We start from the raw sequence: 11,920 nt of genomic DNA, 5'->3' as shown, positions 1-11,920 counted from the left end.
GAGAGAGAAAGTGAGAAAGCAAGCCACCAGGTCCAGGACTCAAACAGCGGTCGGCCATGTGAGAGTTCACCATGCCACCTGCTGGCCCCATATATAAAACAATTCTAAAGATGACTCTAAGAGTAGGAAAAAGACAGACAGACCTGTTAGAGACTTTTGGGACTCAAGGAACAACACAGTGGTTAAATTTTTCTGATTTTCTTTTCACCTCAGATATTCCAGATTTGAACTGAAGAACTAGGCAAATTCAGAAATTTTAACAGAGCACTAACAAAAAATTTCCAATAAAAACTAGTTCTTTGTAGTGCCTGTGGGCCTGCAGGGTGGCTGCAGTCACGGGTCTCTGTTCCATGGAATGGGATTTGTTAAAGTTGTCAAAAATAAAGCCTACGTTAAGAGATACCAAGTGAAATTTAGAAGATGATGAAAGGGTAAAACTGATTACTATGCTCGGAAACGCTAGGTGATCCAGGATAAAAATAAGTACAACACACTCAAATACAGGATGATAGTTCGTGTAACTAACAGAGAGATCATTTCTCAGATTGCTTATGCCCATGTAGAAGGGGCTATGATAGTCTGCGCGTCTTATGCACACGAACTACCAAAACCCGGTGTGAAGGCCGGCCTGACAAATGATGCTGCAGCATATTGTATTGGCCTGCTGCTGGCCCGCGGGCTTCTCAGTAGGTTTGGCATGGACAAGATCTGTGAAGGTCAAGTGGAAGTGACCGGAGATGAGTACAATGTAAAAAGCATCGATCGTCAACCTGGGGCCTTCACCTGCTATTTGGATGCAGGCCTTGCCAGAACCACCACTGGCAATAAAGTTTTTGGGGCCCTGAAGTGAGTGGTGGATGGAGGTTCATCTATCCCTTACAGTACCAAACGATTCCCTGGTTATGATTCTGAAAGCAAGGAATTTAATGCAGAAGTCCATCGGAAGCACATCATGGGCCAGAACGCTGCAGACTACATGTGTTACCTAATGGAAGAAGATGAAGACGCTTACAAGAAACAGTTCTGTCAGTATATAAAGAACAATGTAACTCCAGACATGGAGGAGGAAATGTATAAGAAAGCTCATACTGCTATATGAGAGAATCCAGTCTATGAAAAGAAACCCAAGAAAGAAGTTAAAAAGAAGAGGTGGAATCATCCGAAGATGTCCCTTGCCCAGAAGAAGGTTTGGGTAGCCTAGAAGAAGGCAAGCTTCCTCAGAGCTCAGGAGCAGGCTGCTGAAAACTAAACCAATTTTCTATGACTATTCAAGATAAAAAATAATAAACTACAACAAAGCAACAACAACAACAAAAACTAGTTATTTGTAGCCCAAGGACCAGGAAAGGAGCAGGATACCCAGAACAAAACTTGCAGACAATAGATAACTACTCTAAACAAGTCAAACATCACAGAAAAAATTGTGAACCCACATCAACCAATATTAGGAAAGGCAACTGCAGAACTTAAATACCATGCTCACGAGGCTGTAACAATGAGACAGAACCTGCAACACCTAGGTGGTGATAAGAGAGAAAAGTAAGGGCCCGGAACTTTCATTTCTCTATTCTTGTGCATGTGTGTGTGTGTGTGTGTGTGTGTGTGTGCAGTCAGTGGAGATGATATGGGGACACAGAACTTTCTACCTCCTAGCCAGCAGAAATCTATCTAGCCTTCCCTCTCCCTGCTTGGGTAGCAGCAAAGGAAGCCTAGTGAAGTTTCAAAACTTTGACCGCTGCCCAGCAGTAATGAGGCATGTTTTCCCCAGCCCTAGCCTTATGATGTCAAAGTAGGCATGTATAAAGCAATCATGAGGCACTCCTAACAAGAATTTTCTTGCTAGAATAGTATCAGACAGAGTCTCATGGTGGGGAAGGATGGGAACTCCAATTCTCAACCTTGCCCAGTAGTAACAAGGGTTTCTTTTTTCCCACAGGTATCAGTGGAGACCAGGCGGGAACCAAGACTTCTCATCTGTCAATAATGAGATGGTGCTCTCTCTCACACTTGTAGAACAGATTCAAAGAACATAGCTAAAACCGAAAGTTTAAATAAGACACATAGTCTGACAAAATAATACATTCAAATACCCAGGTTTCGATCTAAAGTTATTTCTCATACAAACACCAAGAATATCTCAATCTGAATGAAAAAATACAATCAACAGATGACAAAACAAAGACAGTTAGAATTAACTGACAACTATTGGGTTGTCCAAAAAGTTACAACTTATTTTTACACAGAAAAAGCACATCATGACTTTTCCAGCCACCTAATATTTTAAAGCAGCCATCAAAAATATGCTTCAATGAGAAACTGTGAACATGCCTCAGCAAAGAAATGAAAATATAAAATGAAAATATAAAATGCCTCAGCAAAGAAACAGAAGAAATAAATGGAAAGAAACCAACTGGAGCTGAGAAACACAATGATCAAAATGCAAAATTTAATGAATGGTTCAAAAGTAAAATGGAAGGAACAGAGGAAACAACAGCAAACAGTAGATAAAACAACAGAAATTACCTAACACGAACAACAGCCACAAAAAGAAAATACACTAAAGAGAGCCTCAAGGTCCTGTGAAACAAGAGCAAAAGATATAAAATCCATGTCACTGCAGTCTAGGGAAAAGGGGAGAAAGAGACTAGGGCTAAAAAAGCACTCAAATGACTGAAAACTTCTTAAGTTTGGTAAGAGATATATATACTAAGATACATAATAGTCAAATTTCTAAAAAGTAATCATCTTGTCCTCTCCAAAATCTTAAAATCAGCAAGAAGAAAAAGACACCTTACCTACACAGGAACAATTCAAATGACAGTAGATTTCTCATCAGAAACCAGGAAGGCCAGAAGGGGTGTCACATTTTTCCAACAATAAAAAAAAAAACTGTCAAACTAGAACTTATACCCAGCGAAAATGTCCTTTAGGAATAAATAGAAAAAAAAGACACTCTCTGGTGAAGAGAAACACAGAGAATTTTTACCAGTAGACTCACTTTAACAGAGTAGCTGAAGAATTTCAATAAACAGAAAGGAAAAAATAAGAGGAAGAGCCTTAGAACATTAGGAAGACAAAAAGAACATGCTAAATATAACAGGCTTTCCTTTTTCTCTTGAGTTTTCTAAGTTATGTTAGATGGCTGAAACAAATTAAAACACTGCTTGATATAGTTCTAAATATATGTAGAAGAAATATTTAAAACAATTATATTACAAGTGGATGAAATAAAGGGACATTAAGGAAGGAGCAAGAAATGTATTCATTAAAAGATTGGCAGTGGTTAAAGACCATGATCTAACTATATGTTTCTATTAAAAATTCACTTCATATATAATGATGCAGGTAGGCTTAAAGGCAAAGAATGAGAATGTTGTATCATACAAACATTAGTCAAAATAAAGCAAGAGTGCTATATTAAACAAAAAAGTCAACTTCAGAAACAAGAAAATTATCAGAGACAGAGGGACATTCATTGTACATGAGAAAGGAGACAGGGAAAAAGACTTGTGGTTGACCACGCTCAACTGGTGGCGGGGGTGGGGGGTGGTTTTCCCCTCTCTCTCAGTCTCTTTCTCTTTCCCTGGCAAGCTCACACACACTCTGGCTAATTTAAAAGGAAAAAAAAAAAGACTGAAATCATACAATGTGTTGTTATCTGAGTACAATGGAATAAATTTAAAATCAGTAAAGAAAGATAACAGAAAAAAAAAAAAAAAAAGATAACAGAAAGACTCCCAAACACTTAGAAACCTAAACAACATGTTTAATCAAGTCCCAAGGGTCAAATCTCAAGAGGCAATGAAAAAAAAAAAAAAAAACTGAACTAAATAAAGATAAAAACACAGAACATTAAATGTTGTGAACATAATAAAAACAGTAATCAGAGAAAAAATTTGTAGGACTAACTGCTTTCTTTTGGAAAGAGGAAACCTTGTAAATCAACCATTAAATTCCCATCTTAAGAAATTGGAGAAAGATGGGACCAACAGTTGAGTGATGGTTAAAGCGCTAGACTTCTTTCTATATAGGCAAGAGCAGTTCGAGTCCAGGACCCAGAGGCTTGCTTTCTCACTCTCTTTTCCTCTCTCCAGTGAGTGCACATGCCCTGCACAAAATTTAAAGATAATAATAATGATAAATAAAATAATTCCTTATGAAAAAAAAAAAAGAACTTGGACAAAGAAAAAAATAGACCCCATGAAAATAGAAATTAAGAAAATAACAAAGAGCAGAAACCAGTGAAATTTAAAAAACAAAGAAACAAATTTTGGTGTTACTTTCATACCAAAACCAGGTAAATATGGTACCAAAAGGGAAAAAAAAAAACCCCTCATGAATATGGATGCAAAAATCCCTTAAGATTTGAAATGTAATTCAGCAATATAGTAAAAGAATCATATAACATTATCAGACATTTATTTTGGAAATACAAAATGATTCAATATTCAAAAATCAATATAATCACCATATTAACAAGTGAAAGAAGAAAAATCATATAATACTATTAAGTGATTGAGAAAAAGTATTAGATATAATTTAATACCTATTCAAGATAATACTTTCAACAAGTTAAAAGTCATGGGGAACTTCTTCAACTTGATATAGAGCATCTAAAAATAACTTATAACTAATTCTATAAAAGTAAAATACTGAATGCCTGTTTTCTAAAATCAGAAACAAGGAAAGAATGTCCACTCTCATTACTCTTATTCATACAGTGCTAGACGTTCTAGTCAGTGCAATAAGTCCACGGAAAGAAAATAAAAGGCATAAAAATCTGAAGGAAGAAATAAAATCATCTATATTTGCAGATGACATGACCATCTATATAAAAAAAAATCCCAACGAATCTAAAAAATCATCTTCTAAAGTGAGATCAAAGGATACAAATTAAACATATAAAACTAAAATGTATTTTATACATCAAATATAAATGTGGACATCAAATATAAAATTTTTAAAATTTATCCTTTGGGTTTTTGCCATAGGATGTATGCTCTGGCCAGAGAAAGATAGAAAGGAAAAGTGAGAAACCACTGCCCCACGGAGATAGCCACACCACAATCCCTTCTCCTCCATTCTTCTCTAGAGATTTTAGGCATGCGTGCACACATGGCCTGCGTGATTTGTCAAGCCACTGAGTCTGAAACCTGAATCTTGGTCGGCCAGGTGGGAATCCAGCGCCTTAACCACATGCCACCTGCTGGCCCAGAAGTATGAGATATTTTTATATACTAACAGTAATCATCACTTAGATATCAAAATGGAAGATAAACTATTCACAATAGGTAAAAATTATAACTAAATGTAAATCTAACAAAACATGTGCAGGACGTACATGCTAAAAACTATAAAATGCTGATGAAGATAAAGGAAGATCTAAATCAATAAAAAAAAAATATGTTCATAAAGTGAAAGATTATCTAACATAATATAGATGTCGATTCTCCCCAAATTGATAAACATATTTAACAGTTTTTGTAAAATCTTATTTTTAAATTAATCAATATATTTATTTCTTCCTTCCTTCCATGAGAGAGGGAGACAGACATTGAGACAAACAAGCACATACCCACAACAGTGTCTTCATGCCTTAATCCTTCCCCTAGACTCAGCCAGTCAGGATCACAGGCAAACACAGAAGCACCTCAGGACGTGAACCTGAGTTCTTCCCATGTATCAGTAGATGGCTTCACCATCACCAAGCACTGATTTACTGATGTACCACAATAACTGACTTCAACAAAATTTTTGTAGCTATAGTAGATATAGCCAAGATTATTCCAAATTTTATATAAAAAGGCAAAGCAAATAGAATAGTTTAAGTAATTCTGAAAAAGAGGAAGAAGGTATGGGGAAATTGGTCTCCCTGATCTTAAGACTTTTTATATATAGATAAAATGTTATCGGTGAAGGATCCCACACAAATATCAATGCAACCAAATAGAGGACCAAGAAACAGATCCACACAAACGTGCCCATTTGCAACAAAGGTGTAAAAGAAATTCAGTGGAGGAAGGATAGCCTTTTCGAACAGACAGTGCTATAACAATTGAATATCCGCAGACAAAAATAAAAATAAAATAAAATTATAAGATGCATTTGAGGGGAGACAGGTGGCATGGTGATTGAAAACTCTGGACTCCCGTATGGCTGACTGTGGTTCAAGTCTTGGACCTGTCAGTTTGCTTTCTCACTTTGTCTCTCTCTGGCCTCTGGTAAAATAAAAAAAAAAAAAAAAAAAAAAAAAAAAACCTAATAATAATAAAGTTAAATAATAATTATTATTTTAAAAATATTCCTTTGATAAAAAAAATCAATTCAAAGTGTCGTGGATCAGAATTCAAAGTAAAATGCAAAACTACAAAACTTTTGGAAAAAAACAAGAGAATTTTCAAAATCTAGTTATAAAAAGTTCTTGGACTTGATATCAAAAGCATAATCCATAGAATGCAAAATTGATAAATTAGACTTCATCAAAATTTAAAAGTTTTGCCCTGCCAAAAACCCTGTGAAGATGATGAAAAGACAAGCTACAGAGAAAATACCCATATATGCAAGCACTCTTCTGACAAAGGACTTTATCTAGAATACATCAAGGACTCTCAAAATTGAGCAGTTAAAAAAAAAAAAATTAAAAAATGGGCAAAATACATGAACAGACATTTTACCAAAGGAGATATACAGATTGCAGATAATCAAATGAAAAGATGTTTAATACTATTAGCTATTACAGAAATGCAAATTTAAATAAAAATGAGATCACTATGTACCTACTGAAACAGCTAAAAAAAAAAATAAATGATACCGCCAAATGCTGGTGAAGAAGATACATAGAAACTGGATCATTCACAGATTACTAGTGGGAATTAAAACAATACAGCAATTCTGGAAAACCATTTCACAGTTTCTTCAAAAATAAATAAATAAATAAATAAATAAATAAAACTATCACATGAGCCAGCAACTGCATTCCTGTGCATTTATTCACATGAAAACATACATGAATATTTATAGCAGCTTTATTCATAACAGTCTGAAACTGGAAGCAACTCAAGTATATTCCAACAAGTTTATGCTTAAAGAAATTATACTATTTTCATACTATGGAATATTATTGCTGAGTAGCAGTAAGGAGGAATAAGGAACTATTGATACAAATGATTTGAATGACTCTCCACAGAATTATACTGTGCTTTGGAAATAAGCCAATATTAAAAGATTACCTGCTATAAGACTTTATTTCTCTAACATTCTTGAAATGACAAAGTTACAGAGATGGAGACAGATCAGTGTTTACAAGTAATTACAAAGGAGATGGGGGCCATGAAATGACAATACAAGGTTCCTTGGAGTGAAGGAAATGTTCTGCATCTTGACTACACATGTCAATACCCTGGTTGTGATACTGTACTAGTGTTCTATAAGAAGTTGCTACTGGGGACCAGCAGGTGGCATGGTGGTTAAGATGCTGGACACGCCCACATGGCTGACCATAAAGTTTGAGTTCTGGACCTGGTGGCTCACTCGCTCTCACGCGCTCGCTCGCTCTCTCTCTCTCTCTCTCTCTCTCTCCCTGTTTCCCCCCCCAAATTAAAATGAATGAATGAAATTAAAATAAATAATTCTTAAAAAAAAAAATTAACTACTGGGGGAACCTCGGTGAAGGGCACATAGGATCTCTCTGTATTATTCCTGATACCTACATGTTAATCTATAATTATTGCAAAATTGGAAGTTTAGTTTAAAAATACTAATAAATAACAAACGAAAAACAGGTGATGGAACCAGCAGTTGGGGTAATGGCTATGTCACTGGACTTGTTACCAAACTAAAATCAGGGTCGCTCGCCTAAGCACTATAAACCAAGCCATAGGCACATGGTGTGATGAAGGAAAGTACAGCTTTGTTGCAAAGCACAAAGCAAGAAGAGCGGGCAGCTCATGCTGAAAAGACCTGGTCTCCCTGAGATATTCCCCACATGCCTTTTTAAAGGCAAAAATTAGGGGGAGAGGCCCATAATCAGTTCAGTGATTGGTTCAAGAGGGTGTGATCATCTCCTGGCATTCTTGACTGGTGAGGTCTTAGATAATCAAATTCCTCTTCAGGTGTCTGGAACCATTCAGCCTGGAGTCTTTGAGCTCACAACCAGCAGCTTCCAAACTACAAAACATCTTATATATGAAATGAAAACCTTCTTTCCTTTAAGTGAGAGTTTTTGAGGTAAAATGGCCCTCACTCATGGTACATGTTGCTCATTATCATAACCAAAGTCTGAAGACTTACTCCTTACTTTGGGCCATTACAATGTAAATAGACCTTATATTTCAGGGACCCTAGAAAATACATTAGGGGGTCCTTGCTTGGTTTCAGGCTTCCATGTAGCCAACTGGGGTTCAAGACCCGGACCCGGTGGCTTAAACTTATGCCAGGTGCATATTGCACGAATGCCCAAGATCCCGAGAGGAGAATGGAGGAGAAGGAATTGCGGTGTGGCAATCCGCCCAGGGGATGACTTCTCGCTTTCTGTCTCTCTGTCTCTTTCTGTCTGTCTATTGAGCACACGCACCCTATAGCAAAAACCTCTCCAAAAAATTAAAAAAAAAAAAAGAAAAAAAGAAAGAAAGAAAAAAAGCAGGTAAGGCAGTAAGTGCTTCTCCTTCACATTATTCTATGGGTGGGGTTGTCCCTTTGTAGGACCTTGGCTACAGTTCCAAAGTTAGCTTTTGCTCTCACTCTACACTTCTGCCTAGTTGACCTCATTCATCATGGATGCCAGTGACTGCCAAATTTATATTTCAAGAGTAAAATCTCTCTTGTGAAGTCCATATTGTACTTTTAAATCTCCATTTAGGAATCCCACAGGCATTTCAAGCTCAGTGTGTACCCATTTAAACACATCATCTTTTTCACTAGACTAGCATATCTACTTCTTTTGGAGCTTTCTGTTTCAATAGCTGTCACTTGCTATGGTCTGAATGTCTGTGTTTGCCCCCCCACCTGCACCCCATTCAGGTGTTAAAATCCTAAACCCAAGGTGATGGTTTTAGGAGATGGACCTTTGAGGTGCTCATTAAATCTTGAAGATGGAGATCTCATGAATGGGATTACTGTCTTTATTAAAGTGACCCCTAGAACTGCCTTGCTCTTTCAATCACAGGAAGATTTACCAAGCCATTGCCATCTATGAACTGGGAAATGGGTCCTCACTAAACAGCATTATCTGCCTTGACGCTGGGTTTCCCAACCTCCAGGGTGTGTGAAATAATTTGCTGCTGTTTAAGCTGCCCAGTCTATGGTATTCTGTTACGCATCCTGAACAGACTAAGACCTCTCTATACCATCCAATATATCTGGATATCCAAAAGCTAGTGTGTGGCAGGCTGTCTTACTCTCATATATTTAGTCAAATGTAAAACCCGTTAATTCAAGTTCTTAAATACACAGTCTACTTCTTTTCATCCCCAGCACTGCCACCTCATTGAGACTCCACTATATCAGTCTCTCAATTGGTTCCTGCAGCCACATTTGTGCATTTCTCCTACAGCAACCAGACTGATCTTTACAGAATACGAATCCAAACAACTCACTCTCTAGCTTAAAACTTTTAGATGTTAAGCACTATGCTTACCACAATCCTCAACAAAGCACATAAAATCCCACATATTCTGGTTTTCACCCACATCAGGCCACTCTGCATGCTCATTTCTAAACTTGGGCCATAATAAGGTTCTTCCAGTTTCTCCAGGGCATTCTGCTGTTCTCATTTCAGGGCCTTTGCACTTCCTCCTACCATTCACACCCAGGGATTTTAGTTAACCCACACCTCCTCCAAATTAGCTTTCCCAAACCCTCAGACTAACATAGGCCCTTGTTAAACAATGAAAGGGATACCTGTAGGACTTCGAATACATCTAATCAGAATGCTTTGGGGAGTTTTTTGACATTCCTTTTTTTTTTTTTTAAAGTTTTGCCATAGGGTGCATGTGCTTTTACCAAAGGGAGAAAGTGAGAAAGCACCACCCCCATGGGGGGGGAGGGGCGACCACACCAAAATCCCTTCTCCTACATTCTCCTCTTGGGATTTTGGGCACGCACATACCAGTGCCCAGCGTGAATTTCAAGTCACCAGGTGCAGGACTCAAACCTGGGTTGGCCAGGTGGGAGTCCAACACAACAACTACTGAGCCACCTGCTGGCCTCTAGAGTGTTTGAATAAAAAATATTCAGGGGGACCAGCAGTTAGTGTAATGGCTATGTCGCTGGACTCCCATGCAGTCAACCGCAGTTTGAGTCCTAGACCTGGTGGCTTAAAACTCACTCCAGGCACATGTGCGTGCATGCCCAAGATCCCGAGAGGAAAATGGAGAAGGGATTGTGGCGTGGCCATCCCCCCTGGGGGGTGATTTCTCGTTTTCTGTCTCTCTGTCTCTGTCTGTCTGTCTGGCGAGTGCACGAGCCCGATAATGAAAACCTCTCCAAAAAAAATATATATATATTCAAGGATGGGACTAGCAGGTGGCATGGTGGTTAAGACGTTGGACACTCCCACATGGCCAACCTTGGTTTGAGTCTTGGACCTGGAAGCTTGCTTTCTCACTTTCCCTATCTCTCTCTCTATATATATCTCTCTCTGGTCAAATTAAAAAATATAATAAATGAATGAATGAATAAATAAAATTTTAAAAAAATACATTCAGGGATGGCTCCATGGTACAGCAGTAATGCATTGCTCAAGAGAAACTGGATCCAACATGGGTACCAGAGTTGAGATCTCTGCCCCCATCAGCTTGAAACATGCCTGGCACGCACGGGAGTACTCACAATCACAAAGTCTGAAAAACTGGAGGAAAGAGATCCTAGTGTAACCAGACCCTGTGGAGCCTATGCAACCCCTCATCTCCTCACATGCCCTCTATCACGCATATAGGAAAAAGTTGTACAATTCTTAGATCCACACTAGGATAATATTTAAGGTAAAGACCAATATATTATATTTCAAAATATAAGTCACCCTCATTTGGTTTGATGCTTTCTTTAGGTTAATTTAGGCCTTTTTGATAGATACTTGATAGTCATTTTCTTTGGAGCTTTCTAAATATGAATTACAATATTCTAGTAGGAGTCTTTGTCATTCAGAATCAAAATATAACTGTTATATACTAACACTTTAGCAAATAGTACATTATTTTCTTGTAGTTCTTTGCCATCTTGTAGGTTTTAGGATACATCTTCATATACACACATAACTGTTGGGTTTTTTTTGTTTTGTTTTGTTTTTGTTTTTGTTTTTGTTTTTGTTTTGCTATAGGGAACATGTGCTTGCCAGAGAGAGAGAGAGGGGGAAAGTGAGAAATCACCTCCCAGGGGAGGTCACCACACTGCAATCCCTTCAACTCTCTTCTCAGGATTGTGGGCATGCATGCACACAGCATTTTGTTTTGTTCTGCTACAGGGTGGCTGCGCTTGCTAGAGAAAGTGAAAAATCATCCCCCTAGAGGAAAAGGCAACAACACAATCCCTTCTCTTTCAGTCTTCTCAGGATTTGGGACATGCACACACTTGCCCAGTGTGATTTTCAAGTCACCAGTCTGGGACTCAAACCACACAGCTGGCAATTTGTGATGCACTGCCTTAACCTTCACGCCACTTGCAAGCCCACCCAGCTTTTTCTTTCGAGCCACCATGGAACCCTGCACTTGCCCATGCATGATTTCAGACAATGTTATCCTTTGGGTCACCTGCTGGTCCTACATAAAAACTTTTTTTAAGAGGGTTTTAAGTTTACTAAGTAAAGTAATAATCTGTTTTGTTAGCTCTGAAGTTTAGCTATGCAGCATTCTTTTTCTTTTTTTTTTTCTAAGATTTGCTACAGGAACTAGCAGTTAGCATAATGGCTATGTCACTGGATTCCCAT

The 11,920-nt window shown here is 37.9% G+C and overlaps 1 protein-coding gene and 1 pseudogene across 2 annotated transcripts in view; one reads left to right on the top strand and one right to left on the bottom strand.

The window, feature by feature from the left end:
• BBX (BBX high mobility group box domain containing) overlaps positions 1-11,920 on the bottom strand; it is a 319,247-nt gene that overhangs the window by 207,838 nt on the left and 99,489 nt on the right. The window lies entirely within an intron of this gene.
• Positions 356-1,201, top strand: LOC106734135 (60S ribosomal protein L5 pseudogene; annotated as a pseudogene).

The sequence above is a fragment of the Tupaia chinensis genome, unplaced genomic scaffold (assembly GCF_000334495.1).
Source record: "Tupaia chinensis unplaced genomic scaffold, TupChi_1.0 Scaffold148904_1, whole genome shotgun sequence".
In the NCBI taxonomy this organism is placed as follows: domain Eukaryota; kingdom Metazoa; phylum Chordata; class Mammalia; order Scandentia; family Tupaiidae; genus Tupaia; species Tupaia belangeri.
The sequence above is the reverse complement of the archived record's forward strand: the minus strand, read 5'-3'. Positions and strand labels throughout refer to the sequence as shown.